This window comes from Pipistrellus kuhlii, unplaced genomic scaffold, assembly GCF_014108245.1.
Source record: "Pipistrellus kuhlii isolate mPipKuh1 unplaced genomic scaffold, mPipKuh1.p scaffold_m20_p_34, whole genome shotgun sequence".
Lineage (NCBI taxonomy): Eukaryota > Metazoa > Chordata > Mammalia > Chiroptera > Vespertilionidae > Pipistrellus > Pipistrellus kuhlii.
In genome coordinates this window covers 950,664-973,302 of record NW_023425534.1, presented here as the reverse complement: position 1 = coordinate 973,302, position 22,639 = coordinate 950,664, and the positions used below count along the sequence as shown (strand labels likewise).

The 22,639-nt window shown below is 70.0% G+C and overlaps 1 protein-coding gene across 1 annotated transcript in view; it reads right to left on the bottom strand.

The window, feature by feature from the left end:
• The window catches only part of PRDM16 (PR/SET domain 16), a 226,297-nt gene that overhangs the window by 127,104 nt on the left and 76,554 nt on the right, over positions 1 to 22,639 (bottom strand). The gene's annotated exons all lie outside the window — the stretch shown is intronic.

Here is a 22,639-nt window from a genome sequence, read left to right as displayed (position 1 = left end):
GGCAGGAGGGCTGCCGACGCCTTCAGTGGGCGGGCGGCCGGGAGCGAGGTGGCCGCAGAGGCTGGGAACGCAGGCGAGTTCCCAGGATCACCCGATCCCGCAACAGCTGCAGCCGCCGGGAGGGGACTGTGGACCGGAGGCTCTGGGTCCGCGCCATTGCTCCTGCTTTCTGTCTCCCCCCACCCCCCACCCTGTTTCCCGTGAGGAGCAGAGCTGACCGGAGGGAAACCTGCAGACGCCCTGGAGTTCTCCCCCCCAGGCCCCCGACGCCCATCTGGTGGCCCAGGCGTCTGTGCTCAGAGCCCTGGGGGGTGGCCTGGATTCCATTCTCCTGGAGGAGGTGTGGGGGGGTGAGGACGCGTCCTCCTGGCACGTGGGATACGGAATGCCCTTCCGATGGCCGCGGCCCTGGACCACAGGCATCGGCGGGGCGGCAGCCCTGAGAGCCGCCTCGGCGGGTTCCGTGCCCACTGGCCCCGGCGAGGTCATGTGATGTGACGCCGGGCGGGCGGGGGGCCTGCCAGCTGCAGAGAGCCGTGCCGGGCCCACCTGGCCCCACGGACACCCCGGGAACACTGGGGCCCTGAACCCCACAGACAGGGCGCCAAGGGCCTGCTCAGGGCCGGCTCCACAGAGCGGGTCACCCGCCCCCCGCTCGCTGTCCGCCACGTGGCTGTGTGCGAGGCTCACGTCCGTCCCAGGACCAGAGCAGCTCCCTGTCCGCCGAGAGCCCAGCTCTGCCCCCGCTGCTCCCGGGCGCCGGGCCCTGCAGACCGCTCAGAGAGCAGAGGGGCCCCCCAACTCCCCTGGGGTTCCCCCAGCAGCCAGAGTGGCCGGCCTCGGGGTGCACAGACCCGGGGGGCAGGACGGAGCAGGCCCCCCGACCGGTGATGGCGGCAGGCGTGTCCCCGGGCGAGGCAGCCTGTGTGGCCGGTCAGCCACGCGTGTGCGGCCAGTGTACCGGGCCCCGGTCGCCGCCGTGTGCGGGCGGCCCGGGAGCCGACCCCATTGGAGCAGGAGGAAGAGGGGCCGTGACCACGGCGCCTCCCCGAGGCCGGACTCTGGCCCTGGCCTGTCACCACGAGGACCCTGAGCTGGGCCCCAGATCCCAGGTCCCGGGTTCGACCGGGCCCACGGGTCTGGTCTCATTGCCGTTGGCGGTGAGCCTGGCCGGTCCCTGCGTGCTCGGCCGCCACGGCGTCGCCTCCCCGGCACCCCGCTCGGCGGCTTGTGGCCGAGACACCACAATCTTTTACCCAATTTTCCAGCTGAGCGGTGGAGGCCCCGGGGCCAGGCTGCTGGCCGGGGTCACCGAGGAGCCAGCTAGGCCCGGCCCCGGCTCCCCGCCCAATCGCTTCCCCGCGGCCCCTCCATCAAACCGGGAGGAACCGGCCCCGCTTCCTCCGGAGGGCGAGCTGCGTGCGGCCCCGCGCAGGTGAGGGGCCTGAGCCCATGGGTCCCGGCTCCAGCACCGCTGGCCCCAGAAGGCCCTGACTTGGGCCCGGGTCGACCCGGAGAGAGAGTCTGAGGCCGGTGCCTGGCCTACACAGCGGTGAGCGGCCGGCGTTAGCGTCTGAACCGCCCCTCACTCCGGGGCAGTCCTCAGGAGCTGCCTGGGCTGACATAACGGGCAGTGAGCAGAGACCCCTGTCCAGACCCCTGTCCAGGTCCCGGCGATTCGGGGCTCTGCTCCGTCGGCGTCTGAAGGGGAGAAGCCGAGGCCGTTGGCTGGAGCCGCGCGTGCAGCCGAGAGAGGAGACGGGCGGGTCGGCCGGACGCGGACGCGGACCCGGGCTCCTGGAGGGGCACCGGGCGCCCCGGGCAGGCCTGCCGGGGGCATGTAAGCGTGCCCGCGGCTCCCCTCCCGCCAGGCCTGGCCGCGCCGCCGAGTCAGGAGGGAGATGTTTGTTTTATGTTGAGCTGGGCAGCCGGCGGCAGGAACCTTGTTACTACCCTCCGGCCGGCGCTGGGAGCCTCCCGCCGGCGCTGAATGGCGGCGGCGGCTGGTTCCTCGCTGGAGCCGGAAGGAGCCGAGGGAAGGGCGGCGGGCGGCGGGCCGGAGCCTCCGTGGGCGTTTCCGGGCACCCGGTCCCGTGCCGGCTGCGGACACGCCAGAGGGGCCGATGTTCCCGATAACACTCACACGCACAGCGCCCCTCGGAGGCCGGCGGGTCCAGGCGGAGGGGTAGGCCGGGGTCCGCCAGGCGCCCGTGGGGGACAGGACGGCCGGGAACAGGCCGGGCCCGGAGCCCCGAGTTTTGTCGGTTTGTAAAGCGGCGGACGAGGTCTGAGACCCTGAGCAGCGCTCTCCCTCCCCCGCCAGCCCCCGACCAGCACTGCGCTGGCGGCTGCCATTGCTGCACGGGGAAGCCCAGCAAACCCACAGCCAGGCCCCGCGCCCCCTCGCTCCGGGCCGCCGGGAGGGTGGCCCCGCGCCCGCCCTCGCCTCCTGGGCCGCCAGGAGGGGCTGCTGCCCCACCACGTGCCCTCCTGCCCCCTGCGGGCCCCGCCCACCCTCCCCAGGTGCCAGGGTCCCTCGCAGCCGCGGTGCCACCCCTCTGCCGCCCCGGCTCCTCCTGGCAGTGCTGCCCTGGGATCATGCATTCCTGGGGCGGAGCTGGGTTCTGCTCACACCCGTGTCCCCGCAGCAGCCGGCGCCCCCGCCCCTCGCTCCCCCGCCCCGCCCCGGCGTCCGAGGCAGATGGAGCCTCCGTCCAGCTCCTGGCATTTCCCCTCCGTGTCCAAGTGAGGCTGGACTTCCTTAACTCCCAAAGCCTCGTCTCCGTTTAGATCTCGCTTGCTTAGATTCCCCTCTGCGTGCTCGCGTGAGTGCATGCATGCAGACGGCACGCACACGCGTGTGCACACACGTGAGTGAACACACACACAGGCACACACTCCGGCGGTGGGGAGGCGGTGTGGGCCCGGGAAGGTGAGCGGGCGGGAGACCCGGGTGCAAACATCCGAGGAGCCCCTGCCAAACCCTTGGGTTTGTCACGGCCCCAAACCGCGCTGGCGGCTGCCCCGCTGCCGGGGCCGGAGCCGCGGGGAGAGGAAAGGAGAGCGTGTGTTTCTGATTTATTTACACTTAACTCGTCAGAGCGCTGTTCTGAGGCCGTCTGTGTGCACACGCCCTCCGCCTCTCCCTCCGCACGGAGTCACGCTTGGCCGCGGCCCCGTGACCTTAGGGCTAACACTTCCAAGGCCCCTTTGAAAGCCAAACCCGCGGAGTCTGGGCCGACCTGGACCGGAACTAATGGGCCGCCCCGCCCGCCGCCCGGAAACCTGTGACTGAGCCGGCCGGGGAGACGATGCCCTCCGGCCCCAGCGGCTCTCTGCCGACCCGCCCCCACGCTGAGCCCCACGGCCGAGCCCCCAGATCACCACCCCCCTGGCCGGGCCCCCACGGCCATCCACCCCCCTGGCCACCCACCCCCATGTCTGAGCCCCCAGACCACCCATCCCCTGGCCAAGCCCCCACGGCCACCCACCCCCATGTCTGAGCCCCCAGACCACCCACCCCCTGGCCGGGCCCCCACGGCCATCCACCCCATGGCCACCCACCCCCATGTCTGAGCCCCCAGACCACCCACCCCCTGGCCGGGCCCCCACGGCCATCCACCCCATGGCCATCCACCCCCATGTCTGAGCCCCCAGACCACTCACCCCCCGGCTACCCACCCCCACGGCCATCCACCCCCCTGGCCACCCACCCCCATGTCTGAGCCCCCAGACCACTCACCCCCCAGCTACCCACCCCCACGGCCATCCACCCCCATAGCCACCCACCCCCATGTCTGAGCCCCCAGACCACCCACCCCCTGGCCGGGCCCCCACGGCCACCCACCCCCCTGGCCACCCACCCCCATGTCTGAGCCCCCAGACCACCCACCCCCTGGCCGGACCCCCACGGCCGGAGCCCCCACGGCCACCCCCACCATGTCTGAGCCCCCAGACCACCCACCCCACGGCCACCCCCCCCCTGGCCGGACCCGCACGGCCGGAGCCCGTGGCTGCCGGGTGGGAATGCCCACACTTTGGAGACAGCACCCGGCTCTGGGCTGGAGTCTCTCCCGTTGGACAAGCTCGGGGGCACCTGGCTGCTCCCCCGCCCGGGGGGAGGGGCTGTCTTCCCGAGAGGGCACAGGGCTCCCCGGCCTGAGCAGCCCCAGCGCCTTTTCAAAACATAGATTTTTATTGGTCTCAAGAGGAAGGGAGAGAGAAACATCCATGCTGAGGGAACCATGGCCGCTGCCTCTGCACGGCCCACACTGGGGATCGAGCCCGCCGCCCGGGCCTGCGCCCGACCGCGAACTGAACTGTGACCTCCTGGTTCCTAGGTCGGCGCTCAGCCCTGAGCCCGCCGGCCGGGTCACGGCTCCTCTTGCCCCCTCTCGGCCTCACCCCGGGCCTGCGGGGCCTGGGACTGCCCCACGCAGGGGCCAGCGCACAGCACACAACCCTGGTGCCGGTGAGGGGGACTCAGACCGGAGGTTCCTCTCAGGAGGCGAGCGGGCAGTGCTGCATCCCCAAGCCTGGTGGGGGGGGGGTGCCCGGGCCTGTGTGAGCCGGTCCCTCCGGGGAGGGGAGGGGGGAGAGGGCAGGAGGAGGGGGGAGGGGGAAGAGGAGAGAGGAGAGAGGAGAGGGGGGAAGGGGAGAGGGGAAAGGGGAGAAGGGAGGGGGAAGCTGGGGGAGGGAGAGGGGGAGGGAGAAGGGAGGGGAGAGGGGAGAGGAAAGAGGGGAGGGGGGAGAGGGGAGGGGGAGAAGGGAGGGGGGAGGAGAGAAGGGAGAGGAGAGAGAGGAGAGAGGGAGAAGAGGGGAGGGAGGAGAGGCAAAGGGGGGAGGAGAGAGGGGGTGGGGGAGAGGAGGGGGGAGAGAGGGGTGGGGGGAGGGGGAGGGGTTGGGGGAGGGGAGGGGAGGGGGCAGGGGACGCCGGGGACAGGGCCCCGGGCCCGCTCAGTGCGGTATTTATCTCCAGGCGGTCTCAGTCGTGAGCGAGTGCCTCTCCCAGGGGCGCCGGCTGGGGCCCGCCTGGCCTCTCACTGCGCCGGAGCCTCATGCTCCTCTCGGCCCCGCGGCCCCCTCGCCGCGGCGGCTCCGGGAAACCGCGGCCACGGAGGGAGCGCAGGGCCGCCTCCCGGGGACCGGGTGGGTGTGCCGTCGTGGTGACTGCGTCCAAACCGGCACCTGATCTTCACGTCGGAGGCCGGGCTCCGGCCGGGGCGGGCTCCGCCCTCTCCTCCGGCCTTCTCCCGGTTCCGGTGAGAAAGACAGGAGACGGAGAACCTGCCCGGGGCCGAGCGGGGGTCCCGGGGCCGAGCGGGGTGCCCGGGGCCGAGCGGGGTGCCCGGGGCCGATTGGGGTGCCCGGGGCCGAGCGGGGTGCCCGGGGCCGAGCGGGGGTGCCCGGGGCCGAGCGGGGTGCCGGGGGCCGAGCGGGGTGCCCGGGGCCGAGCGGGGTGCCCGGGGCCAGGCGTGAGCTCCGTGTGTGTGGGCCCCCCCCTCCCCCGGCTCCCGTCTGCGGAAGGAGCTCAGGCCCAGGTGAACTTCGGCCCGTCAGGCCCGTCCATTAGTCAGAAGATAACAGGGTCGTAAACTCAGAGACGTTTGCCCAGGAAATCGATCGGCTCCGGGATCGGCGCGGGGAGCCGGCCCTGGTGACGGCGCCGGCCGCGGCGGGAGGGTCTGGGCTCCTCGGGGCGGGCAGGGGCGGCTCAGCTCCCCTGCGGGCAGTGACCCCGCGCCGCCGGCCGCACCCGCTCGCTCCCGGGACCCCCGGTGCGGTGGCTTCCGTGGCCAATCTGAACGCCCCTCCCGCGGCCCTCGACCCGTCTGGGGTCTGAGCCACAGGCCACCAGGGGGTGAGGGCCAAGCTGTGCAGGCGGAGGCCCACAGTGCGGGCGGCGCCCGGGTCCCCTCTCCCCCGCCGTCCTGGGCCCAGCCCCACGGAGACCTCCAGGCTGCGCAGAGCCTGGTGCCTGGGCCCCCGCCCGGCCGCCTGTCGGGGTGGGGGGCACGTCCGGTGATCCTGAGCTCAGGCCCCGCCCCGCCCGCCCCGCCCGCCCCGTGAGGTGGCGGAGAGCGAGGCCGGTCGCAGGGTCCAGGGCTGACACCCCCACGTGGTGGCGGGAGGAGAGGCCTCCCAGGAGGCGCACAGTGGGGCGGTGTGGGGCCTGGGCAGGGCTGCCGGGCGGGGCCTCCGGCGGGCAGTGCGGTCTTTGCTGCCAGCTTTCCGCTGTTTGTTCCGTGGGGCAGCCGATGGCACCTGACCAGGAGGGGCCTGTGTCTGGGCCTGGGACAGCCATCCCTCGCTCCGGTGTCCTGGTGCTCGGGGTCCAGGAGCAGGAGAGTGACAGCCAGCGTCCTGCTTCCTGTCCGTGCCCCGCCCTCCTGGCTTTTCCTGTGAACACTCCGGACCCGGGAAATGCGAGGTGCCGGTCTCAGCAGGAGGGGTTCCCGTGTGCAAGTGGGCGCACATGCAAGGTGCATGCACATGCTTATCTCTGTGCTGGCATGCATGTGTGCATAGGGCATTCTCCTTACGTTTGCATGTGGGTACATGTGTGTGCCTGCTTATCTGCTGGCATGCATGTGTGCACACAAACGTGCGGACGGGTGTGCACTGCATTCTTCCTGCGTGTGCATGTGTGTGGGCGTGTGTTGCCTGGCACCCGGGCTCCGCACAGCCCCGGCCGGGCAGGAGGGGGCGGGCGCGCGGTGCCCGCGGTGCCCGCTCCCTGGGAACAGAGCGGTGGCATTGTGCGCCGGAGGCAGCCTCGGCCGTGATTGATGGCCGGGCAGCGGCTCTTTCTTTCCCCGGGAAAATGCAGTGCTGATGGACTGGCCCACTCAAGACAAAAGGCCCCACAAAGCGCTCCGCACGCCTCCCTCGTCCGCACAAAGACAGCGCGCCTGGCCGCTCTCTGCCGGGCAGGCCGGTCCCACATACATTAGCCAGCCCCGTCCCGCCACTCCTGGGCTCTGGCTCAGAGAGGGCGAGTGACTGCTCTGGGGCCGCACAGCGCAGGCTGCGCCCCGGCACCGCAGGGTCCGCGTCCGGCCACTGCCTCCTTCGGGTGGGGGCCGTTCCTTAGGGGTCGGAGCCACAGCGACATCAGCGAGGCCAGACCGCGGCCCGCGGCCCGGGCTCTGCCTCACAGACGCCCTGGTTGTGAGGTGCCTGCTCCCCGGCCAGGGTCTGCCCGCAGGCGGGCGCTCCGGTCCCCGCAGGCTGAGTGGCTGCCCGATGCCAGCCTCTCAGGCTGGGCGCTGCTTTTCCAGGCCCGGGCCTGGCCGAGCTGGCTGTCCTCTCCTGACCGGCCCGTCTAAGAAGGCACAGGAGGGACCTTCCCCCCCAGGGCGGCGTGCCGGCCTCCAAGGACCCAGACCAGCTCATCTCTGTCTCCTGTGGCCCGGCTGTCGCAGGCTCCCTCCATCGGGGCGGCTCCCAGGCCCGGCCTCTGGACGTGCTGAGGTCACGAAGGTCACCAGCCCTGGCCGAGGAGAGCCCGGGCAGCCTGGGAGGGGGCGGGACCCGAGGGCGGTGAAGTGGGGGCCCCCGGGGCCCGGTGTCCCCGGCAGGTCCGGCGAGCTCAGCCCACCAGCGAGTGCGCCGCCCCCTGAGCCGTCCTGGCCTGCTGGAGCTGGCCCGCCGCCAGCGAGGGTGGGCGGGGGCGGCCTGAAGATGGGAGCCACGTGGGCTGGGCGCAGGGGGGGGGGGGGCCGGGGTGCATTGGCTCCCAGGGCCGCAGACATGTCGCTGGGGAGGAGGCCCCTGGCCTCGGCTCCGGGGCTCTCACCGTCGGCGGAGCCGTGGTTGTGGGTTTCAGGGAGGCTCAGTACAGCCTCTGCACCGAACAGCCGTGGCCTGGGACCGGCCCTCAGTCCGGTTCCAGCGCCGACCATGCCGGGCCCTCCAGGCCCAGACCCCGTTCTTCCCGGGGCCCAGCGCCCGGATTCCAGGAGGGACCCCACGCCCCCGCATCGGCGGCTGGGCGCCCGGGGGCTGCGGGCGGGCGGGCTGGCCGCCGGGGGAGCCGTGTCGGGCGGCCCCGTCGCGGTCCAGCTCAGTCATTAACCGCCGGGGCATTATCTGGCTCTGGATCTGCCGGGTGCAGGGCCGCGGCCCGGCTCCGGGAGCTTTATCGTCCGCTCCCCACGGCGCAGACAGGCCGGGGCAATCATTAACCGGCCCGCGGCCCCCTCCCGGCCCGGCCCGGCCCGGCCCGCTCCACAAAGCCCGCGGCCGCTCCCTCCCGCCGCCCCTCCCCCGCCCGCCCCCGCGGGAAGAATGAGAGTGTCCTCCGGGAGCTGGCACGGCAGACAATGCGTGCCTGTGTGAGCCTTTCAGCGCCGCGGCCGGCAATCTGGTTTCTGGGCCCGCTGCCCTGACCCTCTTTGCAGAGCCGCGCTCGGCGGCCCGGCGTGAAGCGCCGCCTTTCAGGGCCTGACACGCCGCAGATTGAGCCGTCAGCCCGGCCCCACGGCGGCAAATTAGCCATCTCTCCCGCTAATTGGAAATAAAAACGTTTGCCGGGCGGGCCGCTCGCCGGCTGCGGGTCTCGGTTCCTCTCCGCGCGTCCGAGGGCGGCATGGGGACGCTCTGGGCCCCGAGCACCCCGGGGTGGCCCCCGCACACATCCCGAGGCCCGCTGGTGGCTGTGTGCCGGCCCTGCCCTCCCCCCGGCCACAGCAGCTCCCCGGAAACCGTCCGCAGCCCCTCCTCGGCGGGAGCCGGGCCGGGCCGGGCGCCCTCCGCACGCCGCCCGGCGAGCAGAGGCAGAGGGAGTCAGGGGTTAACGGCCCCGCCGTGCTGCTCGCTGGAGCACAGCACAGGCTGCTGAGCAGCTGCGTTATCTGATTTCCCAGTCCCGCCCGCCCCTGCCAGCTGCGCCCCGCGGGGGAGGCAGGCCCTCCGGCCTCCGGGCGCTTTCCATTCCAGCAGCCAGGCAGCTCCAAGGGTGGGGACCAGCCCGGCCAGGGCCAGGGCGCCTGCCATCGCCACCGAGAAAGACAGAGAGAAAGGAAGGAAGGAAGGAAGGAAGGAAGGAAGGAAGGAAGGAAGGAAGGAAGGAAAGAAGGAAAAAAGAAGGAAAAAAAGAAGGAAAGGAAGAAAGAAAGGAAAGAAAGGGAAGGAAGGAAGGAAGGAAGGAGGAAGGAAGACGAAGGAAGGAAGGAAGGAAGGAAGGAAAAAAAGAAGGAAACAAGAAGGAAAAGAAGAAAGAAAGAAAGAAAGGAAGGAAGAAGGAAGGAAGGAAGGAAGGAAGGAAGGAAGGAGAAGAAAGGAAAAGAAAGGAAGAAAGAAAGAAAGGAAGAAAGGAAGAAAGAAAGAAAGAAAGAAAGAAAGAAAGAAAGAAAGAAAGAAAGAGAAAGAAAGAAAGAAAGAACGAACGAACCGTGTGGAGACTGAGCCCTCCCCGAGGCCGGGCCCTGCTCCAGGGGGTTAAGGGCAGTGATCTGGAAACCGGCTTCTGAGCGGCCCACGCACACGCCCACCTCGCCCTGGCGCGCCTGCGTGCCGTCCGGGCGGGCGAGGGGCGTGCGTGGGTGCGCCGGACGGGCCCCCGCCGGCCAGCGCGGAAAGGGTTAGCGGTGCCTCCCCCGATGCGGCTGACAGCCGTGCCTAATAACGCCGGCCGCGGGTCCCGCGCTTGATGTCTTTATGTGCCGATGAGGCCGAGAGAAAGGCCCGGGACCCCCACGGGCGAGGGGCAGTGTGAACCGGGAGGAAGAAAGAGCGCGGGGCCCCGGCCGGCCCCGCTGCCGTCCACGCCCCGGCCGGTTCTGTGCGTGGGGGACCGGGGCCTCTCCGGCCGGGACAATGGCGTTTTGTCCGAGGGCCGGGTGGGGGGTCACGGCGGCGAGGGCGGCCGGCCGCGAGGTGGGAGGAAGATGATTTATTGCCGCAGTGTCCTCGGTGGCACTTGGCCACCTTCCCAGACCCGCCCCCCGTCAGAGCGGAGGGAGGGAGGCCTGGGGAGGGACGGGGGTCCAGTCCGGAGGCCCCGACACCTGGCTGGGGGGCGGCCGAGGGGAACGGAGCAGCGTGCAGGCAGTGTCCCCGATACTTCTGGTGGAAGAGCGGCTTCTCGGCCACTCCCCAATGGAACTTTCCAGAACGTGAAAACAGCCAAGACCCTGGAGACCATTTCCAGAAGAGATAGACTCTCAGGATGAGCTTGGGGCCGGCGGGGGGCAGGGGCAGGGTAACAGGGCAGGGTCTTTGCTCTGGAAGCCGGAGTCCTCACGCCCACCCCCCCCGTTTGCTCCTGCTGGGGACGCGCCCTCCAGTCCCGGCCACGCTCCCCGTGGCCTGTCTGTGCAGAGCCCCCCACGGGGACCACGTCCGTCCCAGCCCAGGAGCGGCCTTCCCCGGCCCTGACCCGGCCTCCGCCCGCGGCCATGGACCCAGCCGGCAGGCTGCCCGCCCCCACCGGCTCCATCCCTCGGCACACGGGTCGGCAGGGCCGAGCGGGGCGCCCACCAGCCGCGGCAGGGCGTCCCGGACCAAAGCGCCCGGCCCCCCCGTGTGCCCATCGCCACGCCCACGCCCCCACGCGACGCTGAGCCGGGGCTGCACGCGCGCTCTGGAGCCAGGGCAGTCCAGAGGCATTTCCGGCGAGAAGACGTGGCCGCCGGCTGCCTCCCCTCCAAAGCCACAGCGGGGGGGGGGGGGGGGGGGGGAAGGTCCACGTGGGGCCTCCCCCCCCCCACCCCCATCTTAGAATCCGCTGGGGAAGTCGCCCCATGGGGCCGGGGCCGGGCACACGGCTCCCTCCGTAAACCACGTTCCTGCCGGGCCGGGCTCCTCCCGCCCGCACGTTCCGGTTATCCGCCCGGGGGGCCAGCTGCTCCTGGGGGGAGTGTCAGGAAAGCGAGGTCCGGGGAAGGGCAGGAGGGTGCCGGGCGGCGGGGAGGGGGCGATGGCGGACTGACCACGCACCTCCTGTGGGCTCCAGCCCACGGCGCGGCCGGCCAGGCCACGGTCCCTCCCTGAGTGACAGGGGGGTGGTTTCACTGTCTCTGGCCCTGGCCACTGCGACTCAGTGGGTAGAGCATGGCCTGTGGACGGAAGGGTCCCGGGTTCGATTCCGGTCAAGGGCATGTACCGTGGTTGCCCCGGGTCGGGGTGTGTGCTGGAGGCAACCCGTGGGCGGGTTTCTCTCCATCTTTCCCTCTCTCCTCCGCTCTCTCTGAAAATCAGCGGACAAAGTACTTGAGGAGGAGGATTAACAAAAAGAAAATAAAAATGAAGTGTCTTTGGCCTCAGGTTCCAGCCGGAGCCTTCTTTTCCCCTTTTTGTTTAATACATTTTTCCTGATGTCAGAGAGAAGGGAGAGGGAGAGAGAGAGAGAGAGGAGCATCCATGATGACAGAGAATCATGGATTGCTGCCTCCTGCACGCCCCATCCCGGGGACCGAGCCTGCAACCTGGCCTGTGCCCTGACTCGGAATCGAGCCGTGACCTCCTGGTCCACAGGCCGACGCTCAGCCACTGAGCCCGCCGGCCTGCTGGCCTGACCCTCCTTTTCCAGAGCCCAGACAGGGCCTCCCCACGGCGCGGCTCCCGGCTCCTCCTCCAGGGCTGGCCGGAGACGCCCCTCGAGGCCCAGGGAGCCTCCCAGAAGCCCCGCTGGGCTGCACGACCCCCACACGCAGGCCTGGGGCAGAGCCAGCCCCGGGCCCTCTGCCGCCTCTGAGGGGCGGGCTGCAGGCCGCCATGCTCCGCGCGGCCGGGGCGCGGCGTGTCCCCCGCGGACGTGAGAACCGCACTCGGGCGTTTTGTTCCTCGGACCCGATCGGGACGTGGCCCGGCAGCGCCCGAGGGCTGGCCGCTGCCACCTCAGCACAATCCGCTCCGCGGGGCGGCAGAGTTCCCAGGGAGAGAGGGTGGCCTTTGTGCCCGCCGGGTTACGGCGAAGACTGGTCCCACACAAGAGACAAGGACAGACGGACAAAGAGCCTCATACAGGGCGCCTCAATGGGCGTTTTCATAAATGTATGAATAATGTACGTTATCATCGCCGGGCATTTATCCGAGGTTTCGGGGGAAATGCCGCGTCTCTGCTCCCGCGAGCCTTTTCATTTCTGTCTCCTCGCTTTTATGTGCGCGGCCGCTCCCCGCGTCGCGGGCGGACAATGGGATGGGGGCGCGGGGGCGGAAGAATGCGGCCCTTGTTGCCCTGCCGTGCCTGACGTTGATTAATGAGGGTGCGGACACGGGCGGAATCTGTGAGAGCGCGGAGCGGGCCCGGGGGCACCGAGGCGGAGGCCAGGGGCTGGCAGCGGGGTGCCACGGCCGCCGCCCCACGCCCAGTGGGAAAGGGCAGAGGGCAAGAGCCGGGCCCGAAGCCAGGGATGGGCACGGGAAGGGGCCCAGGTCCCCGCGCCCGCTGGGCAGAGGGACGGAGAGTCAGCCCCGGCCCCCGCGCGGGGGGCACGGCGGGCAGCCCACCTGCCCACTCCCGCTGCGCCGGCCTCTCAGCACTCTGACCGGGCCAAGGGCGCGGGCGGGGTCTCGCCGGAATGACACCGCGGATGGGACATGGCCAGCTGGCCCAGGGCCGGCCTCGCCACACACCCGTCCAGGAGGCAGACTCTGTCTTTCCGGCGTCCCTCCGGTCACCATGGAAACCTCCACCGAGCTCAGGCTGAGCAGAGGTCAGCACACGGGATGGCGTCTGTGGTTTATGTTGTTATTATTATTATTATTATTATTATTTACATATTTTTATTGATCCCAGAGAGGAAGGGAGAGAGAGAGAGAACCATCAATGGTGAGAGAGAATCATTGATCAGCGGCTGCCCCCTGCACGCCCCATACTGGGGACCGAGCCCGAAAACCCAGGCTTGTGCCCTGACCGGGGGTCCAGCCGGGACCTCCTGGTCGATGCCCGCAGGCCGGGCCGGACGTGCCTTCCCCTGGCAGCCAGGTCAGCGGGAGCCACGCCTTCAGCCACGGCACATCGCCTGTCCGCCCCGCCCTGTCTCAGGCTGCTGCCGCAGGGGCCTCGGAGATCGGGGGTACTAGGAGAGGTTTGGGGGGGCACTCAGTGACCCAGCAGGGCTCGCTCGGCCGCGGCTCCCCAGCGAAGGCCACGGGCCCCGCCCCTGCCTGCGGGCACCTCTCGTCTGATGTGGGAAATGCCGGTGGGGGCCGGGCACTCGCCCAGCACGGAGCTGGCATCGCCCCCAAAGACGCCCGCCCTTTGGTGAAGCTGGCCTTGCCCTGCAGGGCGCTGTGTGGGCGCCCCTGCCAGGGGTGGGGCTCTGGGGCCCGCGGCCTGAGCAGGCTGGGCCTGGGAGGCCTTCCGGCGGTGAGAAAGGAGTCCCCTGGGCCTGGAGGCGGGAAGGCCTGGACGGGGCGGTCCCAGGTGTGCCGGGCCCGGTCTGGAAGCTTCTGGTTCCGGTCCAGCCGGCGGCACCAGCCTGAGCAGGGCGGCCACGGCCTCTGTTATTCTTTCCCCTTTTGGACATACACGGCTCACAGACCCCACCTCCTGAGTGGCGCTGACCCCGGGGGGGGGGGGGCACACCCCAGGAACGGGGTCGCCGTGGCGTGACAGCGGGGGCTCCGGTCTCTGCAGGCGACCGGCCGCACGGCCCGGACACCGCTCACGGCTGTGCTGTGCGGCACCGCCCGCCCTCAGCCGCGTGCTTCCGAGTTAATGTCCCGAGGGCGCCCGATAGCGATCTGGAACGGCAGGGTTAGGGGGCGGGAAGGCGCCGGCGAGGCCTCCGGCTGCAGCCCTGGCTGTGACCTTGACCGTGGGCAGGCTGTCACCTGCTTCCAGCCGGCCCGGTGCCTCCGCCCGGCGCCCGGGGGAAGCGCGTGCCGAGCCCCGAGGCCCGAGCCCGCAGGAGCAGCTGCCGCCTGTCAACCCCACGCTGACGGCCCGGCCCCCGCTGGCCGCCCCCGCCGCCCGCCCGCGGGGAGGGACAGACTCCCGGAGCGGGGGCACGGCCAGTCCCCGCACCCGGCTCTGCCGGGCGGGAGCTGAGGGCCCGGCCGGCGTGGCTCGGGGGTTGAGTGTTGACCTGTGAGCCAGGAGGTCACAGTGCGATTCCCGGTCAGGGCACAGCCCCGGGTTGTGGGTTCAGTCCCCAGTGTGGGGGCGTGCAGGAGGAGCCGGCCCATGATTCTCATCATTGATGTTTCTTTCTCTCTCCCTCTCCCTTCCTCTCTGAAATCAATAAGAATATATTTAAAAAGACAAATAAAATTAAATTAAAAAACCTGCCCCTTTGCTGAAATGGGTTTGACTCAGTGGATAGATCATAGGCCTGTGGACTGAAAGGTCCCGGGTTCGATTCCGGTCAAGGGCATGTACCTTGGTTGCGGGCACATCCCCAGTGGGGGGCGTGCAGGAGGCAGCGGATCAATGTTTCTAACTCTCTATCCCTCTCTCTTCCTCTCTGTAAAAAAATCGATTATATATATATAATTGTCTACTTTGAACTAGGAATTGTCTACTTTGAACTCTTACCACCCAACCGAACGATCAATTCTGATGTCTACATTGAACAACTAACGAAATTAAACAATGCAGTTGAAGAAAAGCGGCCCGAATTGACAAATCGAAAAGGTGTTGTATTCCATCATGACAATGCAATATATATATTATATTTTTAAACCTGCCCTTTGACGCTGAGCTTCGGGGGAGGACGGGCGCGGAGGCTGGGATGGGGGTGGGGGTGGAGGGACGGAGCCGGCACAGGGAGCCACAGAGCTCGGTGCCGAGCGCCTATACCGTGGCGGTGAGGCTGCGGCGAGCGCCGGGAGCCGGGAGCTGGGAGCCGGCCGCGGCCTGGCAGGACTGGGTGCCGAGCTCCTCGCGGAGTCGGAGGAAGAGGTGCCTCAGGTCCTGTCCCCATCGGGGTGCAGCCCTGCCCCCTCACCACGCCGGCCGGGGCGTCCGGATCGCCGGAAAGGGGCCCGGAGGGTGCCGGCCCGGGCCCCGGGGGACAAATGAGGGGCTTAGCCGGTGCGGCCCTGAAAGGCCGGAGGGCGGAACAAAGCTGCCGCCAATTTGCTCTTTTGGGCTTTGTGCGCGCTGGCCCGGTTCCCAGCGTCCCCCATTGAGGCCGCGGCGCTTCCGCCGGCCGGGGTGCAGCGCGCTGAATGGAGTGCAAATTAGCGGGGCCTCGGGAGGCTTGTAGCTGTCACTCGCTGACGGCCGGGATTAGCCGGGACGCTCGGGAAGGTAGGAAACTATTCATTGTCTCCCTTTCATGTCCGCCCGCGCGGCCCCGCGGAGGGGGGGGCGTCTGGGGGGGCCGCCCCCGCCCCCACAGGCTGAGACGGCCCGGCTCGCAGGGCCGGCACACACATGTATGCGAGGCACCGCATGCAGTGCGCACACACGCAAGGCGTCTCTGCATGCAACATGTGAGGCACACGGAAAGCCTCTGCCCGCACACGGAAGACCCTGCACGCTGGTTCTCCGAGAAGCAGGCCGGGCTGGCGACGGACAGGCCAGGGGCGTGCAGCGGGCACCGACACGGCCACGCTGCTCCCACGGACATGGCCAACGGCCTCGTGGGCTCCCAGAAAGGCCACGGCCACGGCCGGGACCTAGAGGGCAAAGGCCCCCACGCCACGGAGCAGGCGAGCGGAGCGTGGAGCCCCCCATTCGAGCAGGGGCTGCGCTTCGCGCCGAGCAGCCGGTCCTCCGGGCCCGCCTGGGCCTCACGCCGGCACAGCCACGGCCACAGCTCCCGGCGGGCGCGGGAGGGAGGAGCGTGCGTCTCAGGGAGCCGCGAACAAGCAGGCGCCCGAGCGAAAAGCCATCGAGTGAATCCACAAATAAACAGCTAATGTCCTAACAAAGAACAGCCTTCGCCGCCTGAACACGTAAACACGCAAACATCACGAGTGAGTCAACAGGCATGTACGTTAATAAACTAACAGTCCGGCGAATGAGACACACGTGTGGCGAGGGACCCAGCAGGCACTCGTGGCTGGAGGGTCAGGGAACAGGCAGCGGACATGAGTGAGCACTAACGGGGGGGGGGGGGGGCGGGTAACACGTGGGGGACGCGTGGCGAGGTCAGCATCGCGGCAGAGGCGGAGCCTGCACCCCGTCCCCTTCTCCTCGATCCCAGTCCCTGCCACGTGGCCGTGGGGGCTGGGACCCAGGAACGTCGGGGGACTCTGTCACCAGCCTTTTTGTGTGGCTTAAGCCCCTGCGGTTGGACCGCCCCTGGGCCTCGGTTTCCCCGTCCGGCCCAGCCCAGCTCTGCGGAGGTCACAGAGCTGAGAGCGAGACGGCGGCGGGCAGCCACTTCTCCAGGACGCAGGCCTCAGCGGGGACATCGTTAAGGGGGGGGGGGAGGTGTTAGAGAGTTCTGAAGGTGGGGTGCACACCTCAGCCCAGCTCAGGGAGGGGGGGGGGGGGTAGCCGGGGCGGGGTCGGCCTGAGGCTCCACTGACATCACCAGGGCACGCCTCCGGAGCAGGGCGGCCCAGTTTGCAGTAATCAGTCTCCACAAAGCTCTCGAAGTTCCGGAACATTTCACCTGCGCCTACAGGCTTCCGCTGAGATGTGCGTCCCAGCAAAGCCCCCGACGCCTGGCCCTGGCTGCCGGCCTGGCCTCCACCGGCCGTGGCCGTGGCCGTGGCCTTCGGGGCCCCTGAGGGCCGCCCACTCGGTCTGTGTGACCACGCCAGCGGCTGCGGGACGGCCCTGTCCGGGACGGGGCGTTTCCGGGACCCGTGGGTTTCCAGTGAGGCCGGCTTGAGGCCTGTTTCAGACTCTTATCTCCCTGTCCTTTTCCACCCAGACTTCAGGTCAATGATTAATCTCCTCGTCACCGGAACCAAACTCCCCACAGTTCTGACCGAGACGTTCAAACGCGCCCGAGGGCCTCCGGCCCCGCCCGCCTGGCGCACAGAGCACCCCCTCCGAGTGCCCTCGGGGTCCCAGGCGCCCGGCGGAGGGAGCTCCCGGGAGCCAGGCCACAGCCGCCCCCTCCGAGGCGGACGGCCCGGGAAGGAGCGGGGGGACTCCCTCAGCTCCGGACGAAGGCTGACCTTCGCATCGAGTCAGGAAATGAGAGCCGGCGCATGTGAGCAGGAAGCCCGCCCCAGGAGAGCCAGCGCCCCACCCCCCGCCCCCCCAGGTGCCGCTGCCCCGTGTGGGGTCCTGAGCGGAAGCCACAGCCGCCTGTGCTCAGCCCGGGAAGGCCCCCGATCTGGTGCTGAGCCCCCCCCCCCCCCCCCGTGCACAGCCCCCCGTGTGCAGGGCCAAGCTGCACCTCAGGGCCTGGGACCCCCGCGCGCGCCCCTGGGGGGGTCAGAGACTAGAGGGGGGGGTCGGTCAGTGTGGCAGGCGGCCCCTCACCCGCCGCCGTGTCTCCCCTGGTGTCCTGGACGCCGGCCTTAAAGCCTCAGGACAAACCTGGGGCCAGACGGGGCTGCCCCTGAACAAGGAAGGGGTGGTGCCAGCTGCGGGCAGTGCGAAGGGATCAGCATCCCAGCCCGGAGCCACCGATGGGGCCACCCCGTCCTCCCACCAGGGGACTGGCCACGCGCCATCAGTCCTCTCCCGGCGCCGGGAGGGACGGGAACACACACCCGGCGACCGCTGCACGGCCAGGGCAGGACAGGGCCAAGCCGGGCATGGCCAGCACCGGGCACACAGGCCCCTGGCGGCACCTGAGGGCACCAGACACAGCTCCTCAGGGAGAGGTGTGGAGGGGTGACGGCCCCCAGGAGCCCCGTGCTCTCGGGGGGACACCTGGCCACCCTGGAGCCTCCCTGAGTGTCACGGCTCGGGGTGGGGGGTGGGCATCCATCGCGCCAATGCCCGCCCTGCCCAGGACAGCGCCCGCGTCAGAGTCTAGGCCTGTCGACGGAGCTCTCCTGGGGCGGGCTTCCTGCCTTTGTGGGGGGCACACCACTGCCTTCCTGCCCCTTCCGGGGTGACCCCTGGGGGCAGACACCCTGACTCTGGACGTGGCCCCTCTGGGCAGGCCCCGGGCGGGAGGGCTGGACCTAAAGGGACAGGGACACAGCGGGTAACACAGGGCGGTGGACACAGGCCTGGGGACCGCCCCACCATCGGGCCAGGGGATGCGGCAGGGACTCCGGCCACCCCTGCTCACACCTCCAGGGTGACTCGGTCTGCGGGACGACCCGCCCCCTCAGCTCCTCCCGCCCGCCGGGTGCCGGCGCAGCCCGGCTCCGACTGAGCTGCCCGCGGCGCCTCCTGGACGCCATGGGGACCTGCACTGGCCCACGGGCCTGGCGGGCTGGGCCATCCAGGCTCTCGGCCCCCAAAGCCTCTTCACCGTGAGAACCAAGCCCGTGGAACCTTCCAGAAACGTGCTCTTGCCAGATCTCAGCCCCCGAGGGCTCCCTGGGCTCGGGGCCTGGGGCCACCTTATTATCGCTTTGCTGTTGGCTCAGCCTTTGCACCCACGGCTTTCCGGGGGGGGGGGGGTGAGGGAGGCCAGGGCGGGGGGGGCCCCTCTCCCAGGCTCAGCCCCCCTCAGACCGCTGTCCTCGCTGGCCATCTCCTGGCGGGCTCTTCCCAACCAGTCCCGCCCCCGCCCCCGCCACGCAGGGCCCGTGAGCCCCTGGGTGTCCCCGGGGAGAAGCCCAGCCAGGCCCTCACCCCCGCTGGCAGCGCAGCGGCCGGGGGGGGGGGGGGGCTGACACATTGGTCTGCGGGGAGACGAGGCGCTCGGTGTGTAAAAGGTCAGCGTGGCTTTGTTCTGGGTGAGGGTTTATCTGGCCGCCGCGGGACAGACAATGCCGGCCTCCCCGCCGAAACCTTAGCCGCCCGGCAGCCGCGCTGATAAGCCCGCGGAGGGACGCGGGGAGGCGATGGGCGGGCGCGGGGGTGGGTGTCGGAACGCGGCGGGCAGCTCGCCCCATGGCCGCGCAGTTACTGCCGGCCGGGGGGCCCCGCCTCCGAGCCAGGGGCGTGGGCTGAGCCTGCCCGGACCCCTGCCCGGACCCCTGCCCGCCCCGGTGTGTGCAGGGGCAGCGGGACGGGGGCCCCGAGCCTGGGCCCACAGGTGCCGTGGGCACGGCCTGGGCCGCTCCCCGTCCTGTGTCCACTCCTGGGACACGCCGTGGAGCAGGTGGCGGTGGCTGGCGGCCGGGCGCTCAGGGGAGCCGGGCCGGGCTCTGGCTCCCGGGACCATCCAGGAGGCCCCCCGTCTTAGCGCCGTCCCCCGGAGGAGGGAACCCCATGGGAGACCCCACGGCGCACCTGTCACCGATCTCAATCGCGGTGAGCTGAGGCCCTGCACTCAGAGGCCCCAGACCATGTGACAAGCACACGGGGCCACAAGGGGCACCCCGATGCTGGGGACGCTGCCCCCACCCCACAGGGCCTTCTGAGCCACAGCGCCCAGGCCCAGGGGCAGGAGGCTGGGGCGGCTGAGCGGGGGGGCCGGGACTCGCTGAGAGCACATTCCTGCCGGCCGACCAGCCTCGGATTCCCGCTGAGAGCAGCCCGATAAGCCGGCCGGGTGGGGGGTGCCCTTGTCCCATGACCCGGGACATCTTTTATGGCCGCCACCCGGGACGCCCGTCCTGCCGGCGGGGGGCGGGGGGGGCACAAAGGGTGGGAGGCCGGGCCGAGGGGGATCCCCAGGGAGCCGCTGGCCAGTAGCTGCCACCCCGGGGCCGCCCTCCTGGCCCGGGCTGCTCCCAGCCGCCGCTGCTGGGAAAGGCTGGAAATAGACACAGTTCCCAGTAAGCGCCGGGCCCTGCAGACTGCGGTCTCAGCAGGTGGATCCCGGGGGACAGGGTCGGTGTGGGGGGGCCGGACTCAGAGCCAGCCTCGCCGGGGGGCAGAGCGGCGCAGACAGAGGCCAAGGTCATGTCCTTGTCCCCCCACCTCCTCATCCCGTCCCAGGTGGTCCCCGCAGGCCTGACTGTGGGCTGCCCTCACAGCCCCGCTCGCTGCAGGGCTGGCCTCATGGCCGTCGGGGGCGAGGCAGAAGGACACACTAGGGTCCTGAGTCTGGTCCTCACCCTGGGCCGCCGTCCCTGCCTGTCCCCTCCCCCCGGCTCTAGGACTCAGGGCGGAAACGGGGGGCCCCGGGGTTCCAGCCTGACTGGGACAATCACCGCCCTGCCCTCGGGAGGGGGTCCCAGCACTGGTCAGCCTCCAGGGGCCCCTCCCCGTTGGACCGGACCCTCAGGACTGAGCATCGGCGACGGGGCGATGGGGTGAGGGTGACCGCCCTCGGGTTCCGGGCGGCCCCACTAGTCCTGCGGGCAGGGGGCCACCAGGTGGCTCTCCGATACCCTCCCGCCATATGGCACCCCTCCTTTTCTGAGGGAAAAAAGAGAAAAGAGGGAGGGAGGCGGGGGAAGCGCCCCTTGTCCGGCAGCGGTCGGGGGGGGGGGGCCCGGGGGAGGGCCGAGCAGCGTGCCCCGCCCCATCTCCTGACACCCCAGTGTTCTCCCCCGGCCGTTCCCAGCGCCACCGGAATGCGGGCCTGGCTGTCACGGTGGGTGTGAGCCGTGAGGGCAGGAGCGCGGGGGACGCTGGCATTCGGGGCCGTCTCAGAACGCGAAGAGAAAATATGCGTTTCCTTTTTCGCTTGTGAATCAGATGCGCTATTTAAAGCGTGCTCTCGCCGGCCCGGCTGAGTTATTACCCCTTAAGGAAATAAAGGAGCCGGCTCCGAGGTATTCTTAGTCATTCTCGCCCCTTTTTCTGAAATTCCTTATATACCGCGGCGAGCCGGCCCGGAGCGCGCTGCAGGGCGTTCTGGGCTAAAAATGTCCGGCCTGATGTCACGGTGCCCGCCGGGAGCCGTGGGCCGGGACCGGCCCTCCTGCCGAGAGGCTCCTGTCCGGAGGTCTCGGCGCTCCCGCCCGTTCCCGCCCGTTCCCGCCGTCCGGCACTGGGTGCCCGGTGGGAGCGCCCGGGGCGGCCGCGGGGCCTGGTGGGGCCTGACGGTGAGTCGTGCCTCCTCAATGCTAATTATCAGAGAATCAGCATGAGAAACAAGACCAAAGCCCGTCCCTGCGCCTCACGTAACGCCCGGCGACCGGCAGAGTGGGACCCACCGCGGGGAGGTCTGGGGTCCCGCCAGTGTGAGGAAGGGTTTGGGGAGCCCCAGGTGTGGGTCCTGGAGCTTCCGACACAAAGAACAGTCCAGATTCAGGATGGAGAGCACCAGGCCCTGTCTCCCAGCGCCCAACCCTGTCCCCCAGCACCTGCCCTGTCCCCCAGCACCTGCCCTGTCCCCCAGCACCCGGCCTGTCCCCCAGCACCCGGCCCTGAACCCCAGCATCTGGCCTGTCCCCCAGCACCTGCCCTGTCCCCCAGCACCCGGCCTGTCCCCAGCACCCTGCCCTGTCCCCCAGCACCCGGCCCTGAACCCCAGCACCCGGCCCTGAACCCCAGCATCTGGCCTGTCCCCCAGCACCTGCCCTGTCCCCCAGCACCCGGCCCTGAACCCCAGCATCTGGCTCTGTTCCCCAGCGCCCGGCCTGTCAGAGTGACAAGAGAAAAAAGCAATGAGCGGCCTGCAGGGCTCAGTGGTTGGCATCGACCTATGAACCAGGAAGTCAGTTCGATTCTCCTTCAGGGCACAGCCTGGGTTTCAGGCTCCATCCCCAGGGGGGAGGGGGGGGTATGCAGGAGGCAGCCCATCTCTCTCATCGTGGATGTTTCTGTCTCTCCCTTCCTCTCCCTCCCTCTGACATCAATAAAATATATATATTTAAAAGGCAGCAGTGAGGTGGCTGAACAAAGGTGGTCTGAACGAAATGCAGCGAGGTGCCCCTGCCCCAGCACGCCAGCAGGAGCGGGCAGGGGGTGGTCTCCAGGGCAGAGTGTGTGGCACCGCGCGGGCACACACTGGTCACCAAGCAATGCCGTCTGTGCGTGACCCACACCGGCCCTCTCTGACCCCCGCCCGGCCGGTGCCTCCGGAAGCCTCCGCACCTCGCCGCCAGCCGCCGTCCTGGGCCCCGCCAAGTGCAGGGCCGGGAGCTGCCCTCCTCTCTAAACCCGGTCCCGGCTCCCGGGGGACTGGCTGGGCTCTCCCAGCCCGAGGCCCGGGGCAGTCACGTGGTCAGACACTGGAGCACCGAGCTGCCGAGGCCCCTGGCTGTGACCCCCATGACCTTGGAGCTCCCACAGGCCCGGCCCAGAGCAGCCTGTTCGTGACGGAACAGCGAACACCAGCATTACTGCTCGGGAGCCAACCCTCGGCGCACCGAGCGAGGTTCAGAGGACGGAGCCCCCGTGCCCGCTGCCGGGCCCACCACCCCGTAGGCAGAGGCGGGTGCCGAGGTGCCGTCACCCCAGGCCTGGCCACGCTCTGGGCACCGGCCGCCACGGGGAGACAGGCACCTGCCGAGAGGCACGCCGGCACAGGCAGGGGCGGTGTGGACTCACCCCTGGGCTCCGGGGCGGCATGGCCTTCGCCGCCCACAGGCCCCGGGGGGGGGGCGACATGGGGGAGAAGGGGGCGGTCACAGCTGCAGGCCCCGCCCGGCAGGTGGCAGAGGAGCGGCTGCCGCAGCCCTCCCTCCGGGCTGTCACTCACGGCCGTCTCTTAATTAGCAAAGTAACCAGCACGATGATAAATGCCATCATTTACTCAACAGACGATCCCAATCGCGCTGCGCGGGCCGGGGGCGGTGAGCGCAGGCGGTGATT